Source organism: Ranitomeya variabilis, chromosome 6, assembly GCF_051348905.1.
Source record: "Ranitomeya variabilis isolate aRanVar5 chromosome 6, aRanVar5.hap1, whole genome shotgun sequence".
NCBI lineage: Eukaryota > Metazoa > Chordata > Amphibia > Anura > Dendrobatidae > Ranitomeya > Ranitomeya variabilis.
In genome coordinates this window covers 16,835,141-16,862,283 of record NC_135237.1, presented here as the reverse complement: position 1 = coordinate 16,862,283, position 27,143 = coordinate 16,835,141, and the positions used below count along the sequence as shown (strand labels likewise).

Below are 27,143 nucleotides of genomic sequence, written 5' to 3'. Positions count from 1 at the left end.
AAACTGCTCAAAAAACAAGAAAAAGTTGTCCAGAGAGGCTGCCAAGAGGCCGACGGCAACATTAAAGGAGCTGCAGGAATTTCTGGTAAGTTCTGGGTGTGTCCTGCATGTGACAATCTCCTAAATCTGCTAAACGCCGGTGAGAAAATTTATGTCTTAGCAGACACTGGCAGAGCTTTTTGGCCATAATTCCAAAAGGTGGAAAGCGCATTACCAGAAAATCACCATCCCTATAGTGAGGCATGGTGGGAGCAGCATTGTGCTTAGGAACTATTTTTTGGCAGCTGTAACAGGAGCTTTAGTCGAGGGGAACAAATTATTACTAGTCCAAATATCAATCAATTTTGCAACAAAACTTTTAAACCTTTGCTAAAAAGCTTAAAAGAAATTCACATTTCAGCACAACAACTACCCCAAGTATCCTCCAGATGTGCAAAAAAACGGCTTTCCCAGAAGATGGAAGTTGTAGAATGGCCGAGCCCAGACCTAAATCCAAGTGACAATCTACGGTGACCTGAAGAGGACGCCGTACACCGGAGGTGACCCGCAATCTGACAGCTGTGGAGCGGGAAAAGATCAACAGTTCTATTGTGGTTGTTTGTATCGCTGATTAGCCAATAGGCTTTGTAAATTATGTCATATAAAAAGTTATATTTTATTTTCTGCTGGAGCTAATGACACTACGAGGAAGAAAATCTTCTGAAAGGTTTCTTTTACATGACAAAAACTGGGCATTTAACAGGGGTGTGTAGACTTTATATCCACTTTATTTTAAAAAAAAAAAAAAGAAGAACTCCAGAGCCATTCTCGAACTTTTAATAATGTCCCAGTTGTTAAAGTAAGGTGCATGAAGTCATGGGCAGCAGCTTCTTCCGTGGAGGCTGTGTGCTGAATGCGGCCGCTCACCAGTGAATGACATCTTTTGCGCAGAGGTTTCCATAGTATTAATGAAGCATTCCAAATAAATACAACACAAAAGCCGTCTCTCTGCTCGGCGGTCGCTGACTGCGCGGCCAAAACTGCAGTCAGACGGCCATTGTTAGGGAAATGCCTTCAGCATTGCACAATCCCAGTGACTTCACCCTGCGCAGAGCATCTCGTCAGCCTCCACAACCTCCATATAAACCTCCACAATCCCAGTGACTTCATCCTGTGCAGAGCATCTCGTCAGCCTCCACAACCTCCATATAAACCTCCACAATCCCAGTGACTTCACCCTGTGCAGAGCATCTCGTCAGCCTCCATAACCTCCATATAAACCTCTACAATCCCAGTGACTTCACCCTGTGCAGAGCATCTCGTCAGCCTCCACAACCTCCATATAAACCTCCACAATCCCAGTGACTTCACCCTGTGCAGAGCATCTCGTCAGCCTCCACAACCTCCATATAAACCTCCACAATCCCAGTGACTTCACCCTGTGCAGAGCATCTCGTCAGCCTCCACAACCTCCATATAAACCTCCACAATCCCAGTGACTTCACCCTGTGCAGAGCATCTCGTCAGCCTCCATAACCTCCATATAAACCTCTACAATCCCAGTGACTTCACCCTGTGCAGAGCATCTCGTCAGCCTCCACAACCTCCATATAAACCTCCACAATCCCAGTGACTTCATCCTGTGCAGAGCATCTCGTCAGCCTCCACAACCTCCATATAAACCTCCACAATCCCAGTGACTTCATCCTGTGCAGAGCATCTCGTCAGCCTCCACAACCTCCATATAAACCTCCACAATCCCAGTGACTTCACCCTGTGCAGAGCATCTCGTCAGCCTCCACAACCTCCATATAAACCTCCACAATCCCAGTGACTTCACCCTGTGCAGAGCATCTCGTCAGCCTCCACAACCTCCATATAAACCTCCACAATCCCAGTGACTTCACCCTGTGCAGAGCATCTCGCCAGCCTCCACAATCCCAGTGACTTCACCCTGTGCAGAGCATCTCGTCAGCCTCCACAACCTCCATATAAACCTCCACAATCCCAGTGACTTCATCCTGTGCAGAGCATCTCGCCAGCCTCCATAACCTCCATATAAACCTCCACAATCCCAGTGACTTCACCCTGTGCAGAGCATCTCGTCAGCCTCCACAACCTCCATATAAACCTCCACAATCCCAGTGACTTCACCCTGTGCAGAGCATCTCGTCAGCCTCCACAACCTCCATATAAACCTCCACAATCCCAGTGACTTCACCCTGTGCAGAGCATCTCGTCAGCCTCCACAACCTCCATATAAACCTCCACAATCCCAGTGACTTCACCCTGTGCAGAGCATCTCGCCAGCCTCCACAATCCCAGTGACTTCACCCTGTGCAGAGCATCTCGTCAGCCTCCACAACCTCCATATAAACCTCCACAATCCCAGTGACTTCATCCTGTGCAGAGCATCTCGCCAGCCTCCATAACCTCCATATAAACCTCCACAATCCCAGTGACTTCACCCTGTGCAGAGCATCTCGTCAGCCTCCACAACCTCCATATAAACCTCCACAATCCCAGTGACTTCACCCTGTGCAGAGCGTCTCGTCAGCCTCCATAACCTCCATATGAACCTCCACAATCCCAGTGACTTCAGCCTGTGCAGAGCGTCTCAACCTCCACAACCTCCATATGAACCTCCACAATCCCAGTGACTTCAGCCTGTGCAGAGCATCTCGTCAGCCTCCACAACCTCCACAATCCCAGTGACTTCAGCCTGTGCAGAGCGTCTCGTCAGCCTCCACAACCTCCATATAAACCTCCACAATCCCAGATACAAATGATTTCTAACCTCGTATTCTGTATAAATGTGGCGCTTCTGCTTGCTGTCCGTGACTACGAGGAGCTTTGCCTTCCTGAAAATAGAGAACTGCTGTAACTTAGCCCTGCGGATAGTTTGCTACAATCCATCATTGAAGTCGAATGCATCAGCTCCCGATCAGGAGAACTCCGGCTCCAAAACACGTTGCAGGCAGCGGTCCGCATACGATGGGCTCTGGCTCCAATGAGGGGGCGGCAGGACCTAAGCTTTATTCACACAGGGCATTGAGGGCCCCCTTTTCTGGCAATCAGTTAGGGTTCGCCACTTCAGAGGTGAAGATTGGCAACAACCAATCCCAACAGCGCATTATGGAAACACGTTTTCACCTATTTACAGAATTAGGAGAAGTTCTAGATTAGGAGACCATGTAGAAAATGAATTAAGAGGTGGTTGAGTGTGCGCACTGTTACTCCGCTCTATTGGGGGACAAAAGTACCCCTGCAGACAATCGATGGGAATCTCCATCAGACCCCACCAATCGGGAGTTAATTTTAACATGTCTCCATCGTGCTCACCGGACACAAGCTTCCTCGATAGGGGCGCGGCGGATTCACAGGAGATTTCTAGTAAGATCCAAACATACAGTAGTTACAGACAAGAAGGAGGAGGCAGAGGGTGACCCCGACCGACATGTTTGGCAGAACCCTGTGATATCACCCCCACACCCTTTACGATGCCCCCTTGGCTCGAGTGCCCGTTTACTAGCCGGACAGTCACCAGGCCGCACTGTCTGGGTTTTCGCGGTTTACTCTGGATACGCAGCAGATTTTCCACCTTCCCACTCTGCAATCTCCAGTCCGTCCCACAGCAGAGAAATGTGAGGAATTTCTGAGAACGGCAGAATCACTGGGAGCTGCAGGAGCCTACACGTGACATTAGCATTAACACCAAGATGGATGACAGGGAGCATGATCCTCAGCCTCCAGTGTAAGCCCGCACTGCCCAGCGACAGGCCACACAGCAGGTGCAAGAAAGGCTGCGATTACAGGGACGGTCGCCTGTCAAAAGCGGAATCATTGTGAAGCAGAGAGCCGGGCTGCCAGTTTACTGAGGGACCAGATTACATACAGCTAACTATTTTGCAGTTTAAGGAGACAGGATGGGGGTAGAAACAAGCAGGCCCATTGTGCAGCTGTTTATTAAGTGTTTCACTTCATGCAAGTCCTGAATTCACAGCTACACTGCTCAGTACTGCTGTATGTCCTCCATGCTGCTGCTTTTATTAAAGAGTTTGTCCACTACTTTTACACTAATGACCCATGTCTGATCTGCCGGGTTCCGACACTGCCTCCATCAGCTGTTACTGGTGTCGGTGGCAGCAAGTACTTACTTGCGGAGCTGGCAGTCTTCAGATCGTGGCTGCCGCATGGGTCTATACTTTCGTCTCCTATTGATTTGAGGTGGATGTGTAGTACCAAGCCCAGCCAGTTCCACAAGCGAGTACTTCTGGCAGGTAGCCAACACCGATAACAGCTGATGGGCATGGACGCCGGCTGTCAGACCCCGGCCGATGAGACATTGATGACCTATCCTAAGGATAGGTCATCAATGTAAAAGTAGTGGCCAACCTCTTTAATAAGTGTTTTATCTCACCCAATTGGTGGATTCACAGCTGCACTGCTCAGTGATGCTGTATAATTTGATCTATGCCGCTACGTAGAGAAGGGAGAGCAGGAATCCCTCGAGTCTGTATGAGGGACATGACAGTTAGTCTCCATCCACCAGCTCAGTGACTACTAAATATTACGTACAGAGCATGAAGAAGGGAAAAACTGGTGAAAATGCAAAATACAAGGCCAGAAATCATGTTCCTCATGTGCTCCCATGACAGTGTGTTCTGAACAGTCACCTAAAATCACCAAGACCCTCTACACTGCATTCTTTGCCACTTTCAGTGGTCCCGCAGCAGTTTACATTCAAACCCCCCAAAAAACGGGTTTGGGTGTATGCGGTGATTCGATGATTGTGTCTGCGCTATTATAGTCAATGGCCCCATCGGCGCATACACCCAAAATCAGCTCCGAAGCAAGCCCTGACGGGACCACTGAATGTGGCAAATAGTGTGAAAGCCCCCTTATGGAAATGCTGGATACTCATTGTGGATTCTGACTGACAGGTCATTACAGTCTCTTACAAAACCCCTTTAACAAGGCTTCTCCTTGCTTTAAGTGAAGCAATTAAGCAATAATCTTCATCCAGAGGATTTAGTTGTCTGCACTGCAGCTTGTAACAACCCTAGCCTTATTAGATACAGCAGCGAACCTGAGCAAGAAGTACTGCAATGTAAAGCATGGTGGAAAAGCAAAATCAGCACCTTAAGTCTTTTCTGGACAGCAGGCAGAACTCCTCACCACAAATCCTTGCGAAAACAACAAAACCTAAAGCCTGAGCAACTGGCCAAGACTGTGGCCTAAAGTAGCAAAGTTGCAGTGTAAAGCAAGAGGGAAGCAGCCGGTCCCATTACGAACTATCAGTGTGCACCCCCCACCTCTTGTCATATTAGATCATGTGCTGCTGTGAGACGAGCCCCCCAAAGGCAGAAATAGAGCCAACTCAGTAAATGGAAACGTGGGACAGAAGATGGACAGCACGACCGGAGGAACAACGCGCCCGGGACACGGCCGGCTCGTCCAGCAGGTTTCCATTGACGGTCGCTAGAGGAGATGGCCGTGCTGCGACTTGTTACCATTGATTCTGGGACACAGGCGCGTCTACGAAATCCGTCACGCTCCATTAACTTCAGGTGGGAATCGGCCCAGATGCAAACCACAAACCTTCCAGGAACTTCCTGCGGGAACGTAACCTAAAAAGTGCCGCCATAGAGGGGCTGAACGGCACGCAGCACCAGATCCTGTACTAAAGGAGACCACCCAGCTTTCCCAGACACCCAGCTAAAGAAAACGACAGACAAAGGGGAACCCCAGACAACACAAGTGCCCGCCGCAGCTCGATCAATCATGGTGCGTGCCATGATGTACAGGATTCGTGCAAAACACCTGATGCATACCACAGGGGGCTTTTAACTAGGGTCCTCCATTAACTACCCCAAAGTGCAGAAATGTATTGCTGCACCTATTCACGTCCACCTTGAGTGAAGCTGCACTGTAAAGCATGAGGGATGGATGCAGCACTAGACTTTAGACTACACTCCAATAGACAGCGCAGATAAGAGTCACTGATCACTGCTGGAAGCACAGACCAAAAAAGATCAATGAAAGACCGGACTACAACAGGAGACGTGTCCCCTCACCCCCCACATCCCTGCCCCACAATGACCTGGGGTTAGGGAGTTGGGGAGGAGGTGACCCTGTTATTGGTGCTTTAATCACAGCCCAGAATGGAAAAGGAGCCCCCCTAGCAACAAATCATGGCGAAAATGACCCCACGTGATCATGTACACCAGCCATACGCGGAGCCGGAGTCACCTGACAGGTTATAGTTATAAGGCAGTAAAATAAAACTGCAGCTTTGAGAAGGTGACAGCGCGGGTTTATGGGTGGTGGAACAAGAGAGCGTAAATCCCCTATAAACACGGACAAATTACAGAGGATTACTACACTGGGCCGGCCAAAATCCACCCAGAAACCTCACTGCATACACACCAGGGGGTGAGACCGCGACCAGAAAGAACATCGGCCCCATCCACAGGACATGCAACATCGATTACAATGGTGCCTGCAGGAGAGCAAGCAGGAAAAGAGAGCAAGCAGGAAAAGAGAGCAAGCAGGAAAAGTGAGCAAGTGCAAGGATCTGAGAACATATACAAGGCGACAAAATCAGAGGATCTCCAAAACGGCACGGATTGTGGGGTGTGGCCAGCACGCAGCACGGATTGTGGGGCGTGGCCAGCACGCGGAATGGCAAATACCCACTGTCAGGAGCTGCCCACGGAATAAAGACTATTGGACCAATTGATGTAGAGCGGAGTCCACGACTAAGGGATACAGACTGTTCCCAGCACAGAGCACCGGTTACGTAAACCTTATTGTCATCTATTTAGAGATTTGCATGCTCGTCAGGTCAACCTCAGAATCGATGTTTCCATTCAGTAACAGCAAGCAGAGGAAGACGTGCAGGCTGGATCTTATTCATACCTAAGGGTACTGTCACACTCTGCAACTTTACAACGATCACGACCAGCGATACGACCTGGCCGTGATCGTTGGAAAGTCGTTGTGTGGTCGCTGGGGAGCTGTCACACAGACAGCTCTCCAGCGACCAATGATGCCGAAGGCCCCGGGTAACCAGGGTAAACATCGGGTTACAAAGTGCAGGGCCGCGCTACCCGATGTTTACCCTGGTTACCATCGTAAAAGTAAAAAAAAAAACAAACAAAAAAAAACACTACATACTCACATTCCGGTGTCCGTCAGGTCCCTTGCCGTCTGCTTCCCGCTCTGACTGAGTGTCGGCCGTAAAGTGAAAGCACAGCACAGCAGTGACGTCACCGCTGTGATCTGCTCTCACTTTACGGCCGGGAGTCAGTCAGAGCGGGAAGCAGACGGCAAGGGACCTGACGGACACCGGAATGTGAGTATGTAGTGTTTTTTTTTTTTGTTTTTTTACTTTTACGCTGGTAACCACGGTAAACATCGGGTTACTAAGCGCGGCCCTGCGCTTAGTAACCTGATGTTTACCCTGGTTACAAGCGAACGCATCGTTAGATCGGTGTCACACACACCGATCCAACGATGACAGCGGGAGATCCAGCGACGAAAGAAAGTTCCAAACGATCTGCTACGACGTACGATTCTCAGCAGGATCCCTGATCGCTGCTGCGTGTCAGACACAGCGATATCGTATGGATATCGCTGGAACGTCACGGATCGTACCGTCGTAGCGACAAAAGTGCCACTGTGAGACAGTACCCTAAGGCCAAACACTAGACTGGTAATCTGAAAAAGCGATCACTCCATTACTCGTCTCAGGGGCCTCAATCACTAGTCCCATTGTACGGATGGGTAGAGCTGTCACCACAGGGGGTCTCAAGAAGTCCAATGTGATGGGGCTCGGCCTGGGGAAAATACTTCCAACAATGCACTGTTAGCTTTGGGGGGGTTGTTTCTGGCTGAAGCTGGATACATGTGCCAAGGTGGTGGCATCAGTCTGGAGGAGCATAGGCTGTGACTACACACTATACTGGCGGGAGATAGAAAAGCCGTGAGCCAATCAAAAGATGGGAGACAGCGAGTATCGCCTGGTACAGCAGCAATGGAACTGTCGGAGCACAGCGGCCACGATGGAACGGGGTGGACGGAGCGCAGCTGTCACCACAGAAATGGGTCGGAGCATGGCAGCTTTCTGCCAACATCCTGAACATTATTTGTGAGATTGTGATTTCATGCCACACAATATTCCTAAAAAGAAGCCGGAGTGACCGAAGCCCGGACAGGAAGTGTTGGCATAGCCCCGATGTCTAGAGCTCCTCACCAGCCTGGTATTGATACACATTGTCACCATTGCCCCCTGCACCCGGGTCACACAGTTCCCCGAGGACCCAAATTAAAGACAAAGGAATACAAAGCTATTGCAGCCCTGCAGTGTCCAGGCCGGCGGAGCCTGCAGCGTTCTCCCTCCTCCGTATTCGGCTCCTCTGATGTCATGTCACAGCTATCTCCTCCTGACCACCGCTGTACCCTGCCAATAGCCGCCTCATCCCAGACAGAATGAACAGAAGGCGGCCGGCCACGCCTGGAGCTGGAAGCCATGTGTCATCATCAGCAACAAAGAGGAGCCCTGAGCCGAGCGCCCCCTGTGCTGCTAGCAGAACACGGCAAATGTCACATGGAAAGCGATGGCACACCAGGCCATCCACACGGCACACGTCACCTCTCACCGGGCCGGGGGTGGCCTCAGGTGTGGAAAGCACCTAATATTACAGAATCTAAGGCGCTTTGTGGACCTGCAATATGCAAGATAAAAAAACAAAACAAAAAAAACCTCTTCCCTTTTTTTACCCAAAATAATCCGGGTAAAGGAACGTTCACAAAAAGCAAACATGCTGTAGATTTCCCACATTCTGCATAGAAAACAAAATATATATATATATATATATATATATATATATATATATATATATATATATATATATATATATATATATATATATATATATATACCGTGGTAAATCTGCAGTGCAGATTTCCAATGCACTTTGCAGTAACTGCACCGTGAGAAGCGGAAAATCCAGCAAAGAGCAATATAAAACTTGCCATAAAAATGCACAATTTGGAACAGATTTTGCTGTGGATTTTCTGCACAAAAAAAACAACAAAAACACCACAACATTGCACTTCGGTCCCACGTAGAGAGATTCTAGCGCAGTCACACTATCATTGCATCGCAAGGGGCAGTAATATCCCACAAGGATGCAAGGTGCGGACCACGAAGACAACCATTAATAGTCAGGAGTCCAGCGTCCACAGGGTCACGACCAGAAGTCAGATATACCTGTAGATCTAATAGTCCATGCAACAGGTGGTTCAGGATGAATAAAGCATCACAGCCGTGCTGGGAGTATATATCAGGAAAAAAAAAAAAAGGGGAAGATAAATGCATTACGTACCAGACAGGAAATAACCAAGGCGGCAGTGTTCACGGCCTCCTGGAGCAGATCCAGGGCTGCATTACAGGGTTTGCTTCGATTTTATGCCTCTGCCCATATTACACATCATAATCAACTATTAATAACCACAACTCATTAAAAATGGATGTCTGCACTGAGGATACGGCGGCTGATGGAGCAGAGCCGCCTCGCTGCTGCTGGTCTCTCCAGATAATTAGGCACACAATGCCGGCACCATATCAGCGACAGGTCATATACAGACGCCACCGAGCGAGGAGAGGGGAAAGGACTGTCCTTGAGCCAATAAGAGCAAACACAACTGTCACCCCAGGTTACAATGAAAGGAATCATCTCATGAGGAAAAATGAGACAAGTGGCTGCCACCAGGACCTAAGATATTACATGGCCCCTACATGAATGAAGGGTCGACCCCAGTGGTCCATAGACACGCCGTGCAGGGAACTGTGGCTGACCCCTTTAATTGAACAGATTTATCTGTCCCTTTGTTCTCATTAATAGTGAGGTCCCACAGGCCGGACCTCACCAATCAAGGGGATGGGAAGTCCAAGAGCTCCGGCATCAATTTGAGATTTTCCAAAGAGAAAATCTGCAATGCAATCCATTAAACATGCCAATGGCGTCCTTGTTACGCTGCAGATTTCATCCCTTTGAAATGCAAAATGCACAGAAAAGATGACGTATTTGCAACAAGGTTTATTTTATTTTGGCTTTTTTGCTACCAGACTTCGGTTTGCACATTGGAGGGAGGAAACCCCTTTAGATTACATCCCTAAGTGACATATTCCATGTGGAAAACCTGCAGAGGATTTTGCTGCAGGAAAGGAGCAAACGTTGCAGTGCACAGTGTGAAAAGTCTGCAGAGAGGGAGCAAACTTCACAAAACTTTTCACACTGCAGCGAGTGAAACAGGCACGGACGCCTGCAGGATAGATCGACTTGCTGAGGGCTTCAAATCTGCAAAGGAGGCAAATTTCTGCCACGTTTCTTTCTGCAGCGTGGAAATCAATATAACTGAATCTCATTCCCAATACTGGTACAAGAATACACAGCAGACAGCCTGCGCTACATGGGACCACCGTGCCCTCCAACAGAGGAAGACCACCGTGGCCTCCAACAGGGGAAGAAAAGGGTCCGACGAGCGTTTTGCTCTCTATGAGATAACAGATGTCTGGCAATGACTCAGAATAAAGAGTCCGGCAGAGCGAGAGTTCCCGTGTATGGGAGAGTCGGCCGAGATTACTGCCCAATAACACCGCTGTCTGAAGTGTATGGGGGGGCTGTACACTAACGACATCGCGGGGGGGCAATATCCGCACACGAGCCTTGTGATCTCCAGACACTTACGTGGGGTCGGCTCGATGTTAGTTCCCTATTTAGGAAGTATAGCTCTCCCCCCCTTATCCTGCATCGCTAAACTATTTTTCTAACCAAAGAAATTAACTTTTTGTTATGTCAGAGCTGCAAGACAGCAAGAGGAGCAGAAGGAGAGGTACAAGGATGGCACGTGCCAAGTGTGGAAATGGCAGCCATTAACTACTTCACACCCAGCAACCAGACAACTCGATACAGCACACGCAATCGGTACCGATCCACAACTTGCAGACGGAGGAGCCCTGTGTGCCGCCACATGGTGCCCCGCTCCAGGACTCCATTACTTCCCACAAACAAATAGAAGAAAATAAATGGCAGAACACAGCAATCAATGCTCCATGCCACAAGGTTGTACATGAATGAGATCAGAGGTGCGGTATGATGGTATGGATTTCTACGCAGCTGATGCACCAGAAGCCTCAGGCTGCACTCAGGCAGGTGTAATGCAGGAAAACTGGTCCTGACGGGATGTGAATCAGCTCCTGGCACCAAACACAGGGCTCCTGTGAAGAGCTGCACTGGCCGTGAGAATGCATCCTCCTGCACGTGGCCATATATGTGAATCAGTAATATAAGGTGTGAGCAGAGCTGCACCGTCAGAGCCCGATGTACAGCACACAACATGGCATCCAATATTATACAGAGGTATTTTGTTGCCCGTTTGAAGGTAAAAACTTGCACATTATTCAAGTACTGGTGGAGTAGTACTGAGTGCATCACACAGATCTTCACTCCTCATACAGAAGTGTCAATGGACGGCTGCACAGAGCCCAAGCTCATGGCCACGGCTGCAGGCTGTGCACGCCGGCCACTAATCACAGGTCTGGTGATGGTAGCAGGATTGGCAGCCGCCTGTCCTCGTGTGCCCCTGCAGCGGCCAGGATTCCCCATAAGGTGCTTATAAAGCCCGTCACAGCAGAAATTATGAGTATGATGGGCGGATCTGACCGAGCAACGGCTCGACCTCATCTACATATTTCTACTTAAACAAGGTCATAGCGATGGGGGCGTCTGGCAGTGAGACCCCCACTGACCCTCAGAGATTACGTTGTTGCTTTAATACAGTTTTAATTATTGTGCAAAAATATCTACACTCTTCCCATTGTTTGGCTGCTGAATGTTTGGGCAGTCACCAGGTCCAAGCCACAACCTTGTGTGCAGCTGCATCTCTGTACACTTTGTATCATATGAGGCAGGAAGGTATGCGTGGACAACCCCTTTAAGGGTCAGACTTTCACTCCCACCTAGAAAAAAACCACAGCTGATCCTCTATGCTGGGCAGCAGTAAAGCGGCCACTGGTCCGGTTAACTGTTATAGACCAGCAGCTGCTGGGAAGAAATGGTCGTCATTCAGCTCTGTCTGTCACACGCTCAAGCGGCCATTTTTTCTCAGATGTAGATTTCTCTGTAAACGTGATGAGACAGACGAGCCACGACAGTGTATGACCCGGCCGACTGCGCTACGGGCTAATACCCTGCACCCAGACATCAAGCAGCCCTGCACAGGAGCGCAGCCTCTACAATCACCACACCTCCAGCACTGGTTATTACCCTCATCACAGGCGACATCTTACAAATCTGAGGATCGGATCCATCGAACTTTGCTCCTTCACCCCGCGCTCCGCAGGTAAACAGCCAGTGACACACGGTAAGAGTATACGGCCTACATTCCTCCATAACACGCCTGGATACAATTCAATGAAGCTTTATCGACAGGACCAAATAAAAATTAGTTTTGCCAAAGCACGATACTCTGCTCCGACAGGACGTCGTGCCTACACAGTCTCCACTCTGCCACCTGTGTACAACACTGCCGCCTGTAAAATGCACTGTATATTACTATGTGCCCACTCCACCATTTCACCCCGCCACCTGTATACTACACTGTGTACACATCAGCCACCTGTATACTACACTGCGCCCACTCCATCCCCACCCCGCCGCCTGTATACTACACTGTGTACACATCAGCCACCTGTATACTACACTGCGCCCACTCCATCCCCACCTCCTGTATACTACGCTGTGTCCACACATCACACTCTGCTGCCTGTATACCACTGCCTCTCCATGTATACACTAACCCACAGCCACCGTCAGTATACTGCCTGTACACATGTATGTATATATGTGGCCCACTGTATAAAGCGTCTGCAGACACCCCGCACCCTACGCTGCTCCCACTCCACACTCCCGTCACATACATGAGAAGTGCAGTATACAGGCGTTACACGGGGCGAGCAGCACAGATGCTCAGCAGTGTACAGGTCACATACAGGGCGAGATGCAGGAGTATACGGCCTGTACACTGCACTCGACAAAGAAGGGGGTATGACAGCGCCCCCTCCCCCGTTACAGGACGCCATTGACAAGCCACAAGAACGGCTGCGAAACTTAGGGCATGAGGTGTAAACAGAGTGGAGGCCTCAAGACCCTGGACAAAGAAACCAAGAGTCACAGACCCCAGGACCAATGCAGAGGGGGGGAATGAGCAGTCACAGCCCCCCGGGACCAGTACAGAGGGGGGGAATGAGCAGTCACAGCCCCCCGGGACCAGTACAGAGGGGGGGGCAGGCAGTCACAGCCCCCCGGGACCAGTACAGAGGGGGAGGCAGGCAGTCACAGCCCCCCGGGACCAGTACAGAGGGGGAGGCAGGCAGTCACAGCCCCCCGGGACCAGTACAGAGGGGGAGGCAGGCAGTCACAGCCCCCCGGGACCAGTACAGAGGGGGAGGCAGGCAGTCACAGCCCCCCGGGACCAGTACAGAGGGGGAGGCAGGCAGTCACAGCCCCCCGGGACCAGTACAGAGGGGGAGGCAGGCAGTCACAGCCCCCCGGGACCAGTACAGAGGGGGAGGCAGGCAGTCACAGCCCCCCGGGACCAGTACAGAGGGGGAGGCAGGCAGTCACAGCCCCCCGGGACCAGTACAGAGGGGGAGGCAGGCAGTCACAGCCCCCCGGGACCAGTACAGAGGGGGAGGCAGGCAGTCACAGCCCCCCGGGACCAGTACAGAGGGGGAGGCAGGCAGTCACAGCCCCCCGGGACCAGTACAGAGGGGGAGGCAGGCAGTCACAGCCCCCCGGGACCAGTACAGAGGGGGAGGCAGGCAGTCACAGCCCCCCGGGACCAGTACAGAGGGGGAGGCAGGCAGTCACAGCCCCCCGGGACCAGTACAGAGGGGGAGGCAGGCAGTCACAGCCCCCCGGGACCAGTACAGAGGGGGAGGCAGGCAGTCACAGCCCCCCGGGACCAGTACAGAGGGGGAGGCAGGCAGTCACAGCCCCCCGGGACCAGTACAGAGGGGGAGGCAGGCAGTCACAGCCCCCCGGGACCAGTACAGAGGGGGAGGCAGGCAGTCACAGCCCCCCGGGACCAGTACAGAGGGGGAGGCAGGCAGTCACAGCCCCCCGGGACCAGTACAGAGGGGGAGGCAGGCAGTCACAGCCCCCCGGGACCAGTACAGAGGGGGAGGCAGGCAGTCACAGCCCCCCGGGACCAGTACAGAGGGGGAGGCAGGCAGTCACAGCCCCCCGGGACCAGTACAGAGGGGGAGGCAGGCAGTCACAGCCCCCCGGGACCAGTACAGAGGGGGAGGCCGCCAGTCCCAGCCCTCCGGGACCAGTATAGAAGGGGAGGCCGCCAGTCACAGCCCTCCAGGACCAGTATAGAATGGGGGGGGGGGGGGCGCCAGTCACAGCCCTCCAGGACCAGTATAGAATGGGGGGGGGGGGGCGCCAGTCACAGCCCTCCAGGACCAGTATAGAATGGGGGGGGGGGGGGGCGCCAGTCACAGCCCTCCAGGACCAGTATAGAATGGGGGGGGTGCCAGTCACAGCCCTCCAGGACCAGTATAGAATGGGGGGGGGGCGCCAGTCACAGCCCTCCAGGACCAGTATAGATGGGGAGGCCGCCAGTCACAGCCCTCCAGGACCAGTATAGATGGGGAGGCCGCCAGTCACAGCCCTCCAGGACCAGTATAGATGGGGAGGCCGCCAGTCACAGCCCTCCAGGACCAGTATAGATGGGGAGGCCGCCAGTCACAGCCCTCCAGGACCAGTATAGATGGGGAGGCCGCCAGTCACAGCCCTCCAGGACCAGTACAGATGGGGAGGCCGCCAGTCACAGCCCTCCAGGACCAGTATAGATGGGGAGGAGGAGCACTCACAGCCCCCCAGGACCAGTACAGAGGGGGAGGAGGAGCACTCACAGCCCCCCAGGACCAGTACAGAGGGGGAGGAGGAGCACTCACAGCCCCCCAGGACCAGTACAGAGGGGGAGGAGGAGCACTCACAGCCCCCCAGGACCAGTACAGAGGGGGAGGAGGAGCACTCACAGCCCTCCAGGACCAGTACAGAGGGGGAGGCCGCCAGTCCCAGCCCTCCAGGACCAGTATAGAAGGGGAGGCCGCCAGTCCCAGCCCTCCAGGACCAGTATAGACAGGATAGGAGCAGTCAGAGCCCCCCAGGACCAGTATAGAAGGGGAGGCCGCCAGTCCCAGCCCTCCAGGACCAGTATAAACAGGATAGGAGCAGTCAGAGCCCCCCAGGACCAGTATAGAGGGGGAGGCAGGCAGTCTCACCACCTCAGCAGTCAGCCAGAATGCAGGGCGTTGGGTGCAGCCGGTCAGGGTGGTGAAGCATGGACGGTGGGTGCAGGGAGGACGGATACAGTCTCTCTCGGACACTTACCAGTGACACCGGCGCCGGTCTCGTCCGCACGGACAATCTCAGGGATAAATCTCGGCTCCTCACACCCGGCCGCCACCGTTAGAGCCCGCAGAAGCCTCCAGAGACCGGCCGCTCCCCCTCACCGAGGTCAGTGACAGACTGACAGGCCAGCCAATCACAAGTAGTGATGGAGCGAGAGCCGGGCGGCCCAGCCAATGGTGTAGCACAATGGAGCCGAAGGGCGGGGCCAGGAGCTGCACAGCGTCTGAGGAACCGCCAATAAGATCGGCTGAAATCCTCCCTGCCGCAGCTGGCAGAGAGGCGGGACTTACCAGACAGGCGGCTAACGGACAGGACGATGCAGCCAATGAGCAGGGCGTATACAGGCGCCTTCCGCCAGTAGGAGCGGCGGAGTAATATCCGGCGCTTATAAATAGTGCGTCAGCGCGAGAGGTGACATAGTGGAATGTGCAGATTTGCGGCGTTGATCGTAATACGGCTCCTGGAGCCCCGCCCCGTCTGGCGCTGGTACCTCAGCACATAATTTGGGCAACGCCAGTCAGCGAGTTATTAGCCAATCAGAATCAAGGTGGAGTCGTGATTGACAGGCGAATGCGTCATGTTTAGCCAATAGGATGACGAGAAAAGGGCGTGGCTGGCACCCGGGATTTCCCGCTGGATTCCTGTCAGGGGCAGCAGTGCAGTGCACACTTCACACACACACACACAGACATCCTCCCGGCTCCGGGGCCGCTACGTGTGGAGGGGACGTGTAATGAACCGTTACCAGTGTCCGTGGCAAACCTGCGTGACGCCATGAGCCCCGGACATTCCGCGCGGCTACTTTCACACTAGCGTCGTGCAATGCACGTCGCTATGCGTCGTTAGGTTGAATAAACACATCCTGCAAAAGTGCTTGCAAGATGTGTTTTTTCTCCATAGACTTGCATTAGTGTCGCATTGCGATGCTTTGCCACACGTCGCAACCATTGTGGCGGACCGCCATTTCCGACCGCGCATGCGCGGCCGGAACTCCACCCGCACCTCACAATGGGGCGGCGGATGCGCTGGAAAAATGCATCCGCTGCCCCCGTTGTGCGGCGCATTCACTGCTAGCGTCGGTACGTCGGCCTGACGGTGCTGTATATGGGGAATATAATATACAGGTCGTTAGGGCTGTGGTGGTGCTGTATATGGGGGATATATAATATACAGGTCGTTAGGGCTGTGGCAGTGCTGTATATGGGGGATATATAATATACAGGTCGTTAGGGCTATGGCAGTGCTGTATATGGGGGATATATAATATACAGGTCGTTAGGGCTATGGCAGTGCTGTATATGGGGGATATATAATATACATGTCATTAGGGCTGTGGCGGTGCTGTATATGGGGGATATATAATATACAACACGATAGGGCTATGGCAGTGCTGTATATGGGGAATATATAATATACAGGTCGTTAGGGCTATGGCAGTGCTGTATATGGGGGAAATATAATATACAGGTCGTTAGGGCTATGGCAGTGCTGTATATGGGGGATATATAATATACATGTCGTTAGGGCTGTGGTGGTGCTGTATATGGGGGATATATAATATACAGGTCGTTAGGGCTGTGGCTGTGCTGTATATGGGGGATATATAATATACAGGTCGTTAGGGCTGTGGTGGTGCTGTATATGGGGGATATATAATATACAGGTCGTTAGGGCTGTGGTGGTGCTGTATATGGGGGATATATAATATACAGGACGTTAGGGCTATGGCAGTGCTGTATATGGGGGATATATAATATACAGGTCGTTAGGGCTGTGGTGGTGCTGTATATGGGGGATATATAATATACAGGTCGTTAGGGCTGTGGTGGTGCTGTATATGGGGGATATATAATATACAGGTCGTTAGGGCTGTGGCTGTGCTGTATATGGGGGATATATAATATACAGGTCGTTAGGGCTATGGTGGTGCTGTATATGGGGGATATATAATATACAGGTCGTTAGGGCTGTGGCTGTGCTGTATATGGGGGATATATAATATACAGGTCGTTAGGGCTATGGTGGTGCTGTATATGGGGGATATATAATATACAAGACGTTAGGGCTGTGGTGGTGCTGTATATGGGGGATATATAATATACAGGACCTTAGGGCTATGGTGGTGCTGTATATGGGGGATATATAATATACAGGTCGTTAGGGCTATGGCAGTGCTGTATATGGGGGATATATAATATACATGTCATTAGGGCTGTGGCGGTGCTGTATATGGGGGATATATAATATACAACACGATAGGGCTATGGCAGTGCTGTATATGGGGAATATATAATATACAGGTCGTTAGGGCTATGGCAGTGCTGTATATGGGGGAAATATAATATACAGGTCGTTAGGGCTATGGCAGTGCTGTATATGGGGGATATATAATATACATGTCGTTAGGGCTGTGGTGGTGCTGTATATGGGGGATATATAATATACAGGACCTTAGGGCTATGGTGGTGCTGTATATGGGGGATATATAATATACAGGTCGTTAGGGCTATGGCAGTGCTGTATATGAGGGATATATAATATACAAGACGTTAGGGCTATGGCAGTGCTGTATATGGGGGATATATAATATACATGTCGTTAGGGCTGTGGTGGTGCTGTATATGGGGGATATATAATATACAGGTCGTTAGGGCTGTGGCTGTGCTGTATATGGGGATATATAATATACAGGTCGTTAGGGCTGTGGTGGTGCTGTATATGGGGGATATATAATATACAGGTTGTTAGGGCTGTGGTGGTGCTGTATATGGGGGATATATAATATACAGGTCGTTAGGGCTATGGCAGTGCTGTATATGGGGGATATATAATATACAGGTCGTTAGGGCTGTGGTGGTGCTGTATATGGGGGATATATAATATACAGGACCTTAGGGCTATGGTGGTGCTGTATATGGGGGATATATAATATACAGGTCGTTAGGGCTATGGCAGTGCTGTATATGAGGGATATATAATATACAAGACGTTAGGGCTATGGCAGTGCTGTATATGGGGGATATATATTATACAGGTCGTTAGGGCTGTGGCGGTGCTGTATATGGGGGATATATAATATACAGGTCGTTAGGGCTATGGCAGTGCTGTATATGAGGGATATATAATATACAAGACGTTAGGGCTGTGGTGGTGCTGTATATGGGGGATATATAATATACAGGACCTTAGGGCTATGGTGGTGCTGTATATGGGGGATATATAATATACAGGTCGTTAGGGCTATGGCAGTGCTGTATATGAGGGATATATAATATACAGGTCGTTAGGGCTATGGCAGTGCTGTATATGGGGGATATATAATATACATGTCGTTAGGGCTGTGGTGGTGCTGTATATGGGGGATATATAATATACAGGTCGTTAGGGCTATGGCAGTGCTGTATATGGGGGATATATAATATACATGTCGTTAGGGCTGTGGTGGTGCTTTATATGGGGGATATATAATATACAGGTCGTTAGGGCTGTGGCTGTGCTGTATATGGGGGATATATAATATACAAGACGTTAGGGCTGTGGTGGTGCTGTATATGGGGGATATATAATATACAGGTTGTTAGGGCTGTGGTGGTGCTGTATATGGGGGATATATAATATACAGGTCGTTAGGGCTGTGGTGGTGCTGTATATGGGGGATATATAATATACAGGACCTTAGGGCTATGGTGGTGCTGTATATGGGGGATATATAATATACAGGTCGTTAGGGCTATGGCAGTGCTGTATATGAGGGATATATAATATACAAGACGTTAGGGCTATGGTGGTGCTGTATATGGGGGATATATAATATACAAGACGTTAGGGCTGTGGTGGTGCTGTATATGGGGGATATATAATATACAGGACCTTAGGGCTATGGTGGTGCTGTATATGGGGGATATATAATATACAGGTCGTTAGGGCTATGGCAGTGCTGTATATGGGGGATATATAATATACATGTCGTTAGGGCTGTGGTGGTGCTGTATATGGGGGATATATAATATACAGCTCGTTAGGGCTATGGCAGTGCTGTATATGGGGGATATATAATATTCATGTCGTTAGGGCTGTGGTGGTGCTGTATATGGGGGATATATAATATACAGGTCGTTAGGGCTGTGGCTGTGCTGTATATGGGGGATATATAATATACAGGTCGTTAGGGCTATGGCAGTGCTGTATATGGGGGAAATATAATATACAGGTCGTTAGGGCTATGGCAGTGCTGTATATGGGGGATATATAATATACATGTCGTTAGGGCTGTGGTGGTGCTTTATATGGGGGATATATAATATACAGGTCGTTAGGGCTGTGGCTGTGCTGTATATGGGGGATATATAATATACAAGACGTTAGGGCTGTGGTGGTGCTGTATATGGGGGATATATAATATACAGGTTGTTAGGGCTGTGGTGGTGCTGTATATGGGGGATATATAATATACAGGTCGTTAGGGCTGTGGTGGTGCTGTATATGGGGGATATATAATATACAGGACCTTAGGGCTATGGTGGTGCTGTATATGGGGGATATATAATATACAGGTCGTTAGGGCTATGGCAGTGCTGTATATGAGGGATATATAATATACAAGACGTTAGGGCTATGGTGGTGCTGTATATGGGGGATATATAATATACAAGACGTTAGGGCTGTGGTGGTGCTGTATATGGGGGATATATAATATACAGGACCTTAGGGCTATGGTGGTGCTGTATATGGGGGATATATAATATACAGGTCGTTAGGGCTATGGCAGTGCTGTATATGGGGGATATATAATATACATGTCGTTAGGGCTGTGGTGGTGCTGTATATGGGGGATATATAATATACAGCTCGTTAGGGCTATGGCAGTGCTGTATATGGGGGATATATAATATTCATGTCGTTAGGGCTGTGGTGGTGCTGTATATGGGGGATATATAATATACAGGTCGTTAGGGCTGTGGCTGTGCTGTATATGGGGGATATATAATATACAAGACGTTAGGGCTGTGGTGGTGCTGTATATGGGGGATATATAATATACAGGTTGTTAGGGCTGTGGTGGTGCTGTATATGGGGGATATATAATATACAGGTCGTTAGGGCTATGGCAGTGCTGTATATGGGGGATATATAATATACAGGACCTTAGGGCTATGGTGGTGCTGTATATGGGGGATATATAATATACAGGTCGTTAGGGCTATGGCAGTGCTGTATATGAGGGATATATAATATACAAGACGTTAGGGCTATGGTGGTGCTGTATATGGGGGATATATAATATACAAGACGTTAGGGCTGTGGTGGTGCTGTATATGGGGGATATATAATATACAGCACCTTAGGGCTATGGTGGTGCTGTATATGGGGGATATATAATATACAGGTCGTTAGGGCTATGGCAGTGCTGTATATGAGGGATATATAATATACAAGACGTTAGGGCTATGGCAGTGCTGTATATGGGGGATATATAATATACAGGTCGTTAGGGCTGTGGTGGTGCTGTATATGGGGGATATATAATATACAGGACCTTAGGGCTATGGTGGTGCTGTATATGGGGGATATATAATATACAGGTCGTTAGGGCTATGACAGTGCTGTATATGAGGGATATATAATATACAGGTCGTTAGGGCTATGGCAGTGCTGTATATGGGGGATATATAATATACAGGTCGTTAGGGCTATGGCAGTGCTGTATATGGGGGATATATAATATACATGTCGTTAGGGCTGTGGTGGTGCTGTATATGGGGGATATATAATATACAGGTCGTTAGGGCTGTGGCTGTGCTGTATATGGGGGATATATAATATTCATGTCGTTAGGGCTGTGGTGGTGCTGTATATGGGGGATATATAATATACAGGTTGTTAGGGCTGTGGTGGTGCTGTATATGGGGGATATATAATATACAGGTCGTTAGGGCTATGGCAGTGCTGTATATGGGGGATATATAATATACAGGACCTTAGGGCTATGGTGGTGCTGTATATGGGGGATATATAATATACAGGTCGTTAGGGCTATGGCAGTGCTGTATATGAGGGATATATAATATACAAGACGTTAGGGCTATGGTGGTGCTGTATATGGGGGATATATAATATACAAGACGTTAGGGCTGTGGTGGTGCTGTATATGGGGGATATATAATATACAGCACCTTAGGGCTATGGTGGTGCTGTATATGGGGGATATATAATATACAGGTCGTTAGGGCTATGGCAGTGCTGTATATGAGGGATATATAATATACAAGACGTTAGGGCTATGGCAGTGCTGTATATGGGGGATATATAATATACAGGTCGTTAGGGCTGTGGTGGTGCTGTATATGGGGGATATATAATATACAGGACCTTAGGGCTATGGTGGTGCTGTATATGGGGGATATATAATATACAGGTCGTTAGGGCTATGACAGTGCTGTATATGAGGGATATATAATATACAGGTCGTTAGGGCTATGGCAGTGCTGTATATGGGGGATATATAATATACAGGTCGTTAGGGCTATGGCAGTGCTGTATATGGGGGATATATAATATACATGTCGTTAGGGCTGTGGTGGTGCTGTATATGGGGGATATATAATATACAGGTCGTTAGGGCTGTGGCTGTGCTGTATATGGGGGATATATAATATACAAGACGATAGGGCTATGGCAGTGCTGTATATGGGGAATATATAATATACAGGTCGTTAGGGCTATGGCAGTGCTGTATATGGGGGATATATAATATACATGTCGTTAGGGCTGTGGTGGTGCTGTATATGGGGGATATATAATATACAGGTCGTTAGGGCTGTGGCTGTGCTGTATATGGGGGATATATAATATACAGGTCGTTAGGGCTGTGGCTGTGCTGTATATGGGGGATATATAATATACAAGACGTTAGGGCTGTGGTGGTGCTGTATATGGGGGATATATAATATACAGGTTGTTAGGGCTGTGGTGGTGCTGTATATGGGGGATATATAATATACAGGTCGTTAGGGCTGTGGTGGTGCTGTATATGGGGGATATATAATATACAGGACCTTAGGGCTATGGTGGTGCTGTATATGGGGGATATATAATATACAAGACGTTAGGGCTGTGGTGGTGCTGTATATGGGGGATATATAATATACAGGACCTTAGGGCTATGGTGGTGCTGTATATGGGGAATCTATAATATACAAGACGTTAGGGCTGTGGTGGTGCTGTATATGGGGGATATATAATATACAGGTTGTTAGGGCTGTGGTGGTGCTGTATATGGGGGATATATAATATACAGGTCGTTAGGGCTGTGGTGGTGCTGTATATGGGGGATATATAATATACAGGACCTTAGGGCTATGGTGGTGCTGTATATGGGGGATATATAATATACAAGACGTTAGGGCTGTGGTGGTGCTGTATATGGGGGATATATAATATACAGGTCGTTAGGGCTATGGCAGTGCTGTATATGAGGGATATATAATATACAAGACGTTAGGGCTATGGCAGTGCTGTATATGGGGGATATATAATATACAGGTCGTTAGGGCTGTCGTGGTGCTGTATATGGGGGATATATAATATACAGGACCTTAGGGCTATGGTGGTGCTGTATATGGGGGATATATAATATACAGGTCGTTAGGGCTATGGCAGTGCTGTATATGAGGGATATATAATATACAAGACGTTAGGCCTATGGTGGTGCTGTATATGGGGGATATATAATATACAAGACGTTAGGGCTGTGGTGGTGCTGTATATGGGGGATATATAATATACAGGACCTTAGGGCTATGGTGGTGCTGTATATGGGGGATATATAATATACAGGTCGTTAGGGCTGTGGTGGTGCTGTATATGGGGGATATATAATATACAGGTCGTTAGGGCTATGGCAGTGCTGTATATGGGGGATATATAATATACATGTCGTTAGGGCTATGGCAGTGCTGTATATGGGGAATATAATATACATGTCGTTAGGGCTATGGTGGTGCTGTATATGGGGGATATATAATATACATGTCGTTAGGGCTGTGGCTGTGCTGTATATGAGGGATATATAATATACAGGTCGTTAGGGCTATGGCAGTGCTGTATATGGGGGATATATAATATACAGGTCGTTAGGGCTGTGGTGGTGCTGTATATGGGGGATATATAATATACAGGTCGTTAGGGCTATGGCAGTGCTGTATATGGGGGATATATAATATACATGTCGTTAGGGCTGTGGCAGTGCTGTATATGGGGGATATATAATATACAGGTCGTTAGGGCTATGGCAGTGCTGTATATGGGGGATATATAATATACAGGTCGTTAGGGCTATGGCTGTGCTGTATATGAGGGATATATAATATACAGGTCGTTAGGGCTGTGGTGGTGCTGTATATGGGGGATATATAATATACAGGTCTTTAGGGCTGTGGCTGTGCTGTATATGGGGGATATATAATATACAGGTCGTTAGGGCTATGGCAGTGCTGTATATGGGGAATATAATATACATGTCGTTAGGGCTGTGGTGGTGCTGTATATGGGGGATATATAATATACATGTCGTTAGGGCTGTGGCTGTGCTGTATATGGGGGATATATAATATACAAGACGTTAGGGCTGTGGTGGTGCTGTATGTGGGGGATATATAATATACAGGTCGTTAGGGCTGTGGTGGTGCTGTATATGGGGGATATATAATATACAGGACCTTAGGGCTATGGTGGTGCTGTATATGGGGGATATATAATATACAGGTCGTTAGGGCTATGGCAGTGCTGTATATGAGGGATATATAATATACAAGACATTAGGGCTATGGCAGTGCTGTATATGGGGGATATATAATATACAGGTCGTTAGGGCTGTGGCGGTGCTGTATATGGGGGATATATAATATACAGGTCGTTAGGGCTATGGCAGTGCTGTATATGAGGGATATATAATATACAAGACGTTAGGCCTATGGTGGTGCTGTATATGTGGGATATATAATATACAAGACGTTAGGGCTGTGGTGGTGCTGTATATGGGGGATATATAATATACAGGAACTTAGGGCTATGGTGGTGCTGTATATGGGGGATATATAATATACAGGTCGTTAGGGCTATGGCAGTGCTGTATATGGGGGATATATAATATACATGTCGTTAGGGCTGTGGTGGTGCTGTATATGGGGGATATATAATATACAGGTCGTTAGGGCTGTGGCTGTGCTGTATATGGGGGATATATAATATACAGGTCGTTAGGGCTGTGGCTGTGCTGTATATGGGGGATATATAATATACATGTCGTTAGGGCTGTGGTGGTGCTGTATATGGGGGATATATAATATACAGGTCGTTAGGGCTATGGCAGTGCTGTATATGGGGGATATATAATATACATGTCGTTAGGGCTGTGGTGGTGCTGTATATGGGGGATATATAATATACAGGTTGTTAGGGCTGTGGTGGTGCTGTATATGGGGGATATATAATATACAGGTCGTTAGGGCTATGGCAGTGCTGTATATGGGGGATATATAATATACAGGTCGTTAGGGTTGTGGTGGTGCTGTATATGGGGGATATATAATATACAGGACCTTAGGGCTATGGTGGTGCTGTATATGGGGGATATATAATATACAGGTCGTTAGGGCTATGGCAGTGCTGTATATGAGGGATATATAATATACAAGACGTTAGGGCTATGGTGGTGCTGTATATGGGGGATATATAATATACAAGACGTTAGGGCTGTGGTGGTGCTGTATATGGGGGATATATAATATACAGGACCTTAGGGCTATGGTGGTGCTGTATATGGGGGATATATAATATACAGGTCGTTAGGGCTATGGCAGTGCTGTATATGAGGGATATATAATATACAAGACGTTAGGGCTATGGCAGTGCTGTATATGGGGGATATATAATATACAGGTCGTTAGGGCTGTGGTGGTGCTGTACAGGTCCTTCTCAAAAAATTAGCATACAGTGTTAAATTTCATTATTTACCATAATGTAATGATTACAATTAAACTTTCATATATTATAGATTCATTATCCACCAACTGAAATTTGTCAGGTCTTTTATTGTTTTAATACTGATGATTTTGGCATACAACTCCTGATAACCCAAAAAACCTGTCTCAATAAATTAGCATATTTCACCCGTCCAATCAAATAAAAGTGTTTTTTAATAACAAACAAAAAAACAATCAAATAATAATGTTCAGTTATGCACTCAATACTTGGTCGGGAATCCTTTGGCAGAAATGACTGCTTCAATGCGGCGTGGCATGGAAGCAATCAGCCTGTGACACTGCTGAGATGTTATGGAGGCCCAGGATGCTTCAATAGCGGCCTTAAGCTCATCCAGAGTGTTGGGTCTTGCGTCTCTCAACTTTCTCTTCACAATATCCCACAGATTCTCTATGGGGTTCAGGTCAGGAGAGTTGGCAGGCCAATGGAGCACAGTAATACCATGGACAGTAAACCATTTACCAGTGGTTTTGGCACTGTGAGCAGGTGCCAGGTCGTGCTGAAAAATGAAATCTTCATCTCCATAAAGCATTTCAGCCGATGGAAGCATGAAGTGCTCCAAAATCTCCTGATAGCTAGCTGCATTGACCCTGCCCTTGATGAAACACAGTGGACCAACACCAGCAGCTGACATGGCACCCCACACCATCACTGACTGTGGGTACTTGACACTGGACTTCAGGCATTTTGGCATTTCCTTCTCCCCAGTCTTCCTCCAGACTCTGGCACCTTGATTTCCGAATGACATGCAAAATTTGCTTTCATCAGAAAAAAGTACTTGGGACCACTTAGCAACAGTCCAGTGCTGCTTCTCTGTAGCCCAGGTCAGGCGCTTCTGCCGCTGTTTATGGTTCAAAAGTGGCTTTACCTGGGGAATGCGGCACCTGTAGCCCATTTCCTGCACACGCCTGACTCAGTCCACTGCTTCCTCAGGTTCCCCAAGGTCTGGAATCGGTCCTTCTCCACAATCTTCCTCAGGGTCCGGTCACCTCTTCTCGTTGTACAGCGTTTTCTGCCACATTGTTTCCTTCCAACAGACTTACCATTGAGGTGCCTTGATACAGCACTCTGGGAACAGCCTATTTGTTGAGAAATTTCTTTTTGGGTCTTACCCTCTTGCTTGAGGGTGTCAATGATGGCCTTCTTGACATCTGTCAGGTCGCTAGTCTTACCCATGATGGGGGTTTTGAGTAATGAACCAGGCAGGGAGTTTTTAAAAGCCTCAGGTATCTTTTGCATGTGTTTAGAGTTAATTAGTTGATTCAGAAGATTAGGGTAATAGGTCGTTTAGAGAACCTTTTCTTGATATGCTAATTTATTGAGACAGGTTTTTTGGGTTATCAGGAGTTGTATGCCAAAATCATCAGTATTAAAACAATAAAATACCTGACAAATTTCAGTTGGTGGATAATGAATCTATAATATATGAAAGTTTAATTGTAATCATTACATTATGGTAAATAATGAAATTTAACACTATATGCTAATTTTTTGAGAAGGACCTGTAATATACATGTCGTTAGGGCTGTGGTGGTGCTGTATATGGGGGATATATAATATACAGGTCGTTAGGGCTATGGCAGTGCTGTATATGGGGGATATATAATATACATGTCATTAGGGCTGTGG

General features: G+C 48.7%; 1 protein-coding gene and 1 long non-coding RNA gene across 3 annotated transcripts in view; one reads left to right on the top strand and one right to left on the bottom strand.

Annotated features, from left to right (window-relative positions):
• The window catches only part of LOC143782222 (uncharacterized), a 72,069-nt gene extending 56,425 nt beyond the window's left edge, over window positions 1–15,644 (bottom strand). Inside the window, exon 1 of the mRNA XM_077269432.1 lies at window positions 15,453–15,644. The gene's annotated coding sequence lies outside the window, so the exon portion shown is untranslated. The remainder of the gene's footprint in view (window positions 1–15,452) is intronic.
• Window positions 15,645–15,752: 108 nt separating this feature from the next.
• LOC143781371 (uncharacterized) overlaps window positions 15,753–27,143 on the top strand; it is a 73,824-nt gene continuing 62,433 nt past the window's right edge. For both annotated transcript variants that reach the window (XR_013216678.1, XR_013216677.1), the window contains exon 1: window positions 15,753–15,884. This is a non-coding gene — a long non-coding RNA (uncharacterized LOC143781371). The remainder of the gene's footprint in view (window positions 15,885–27,143) is intronic.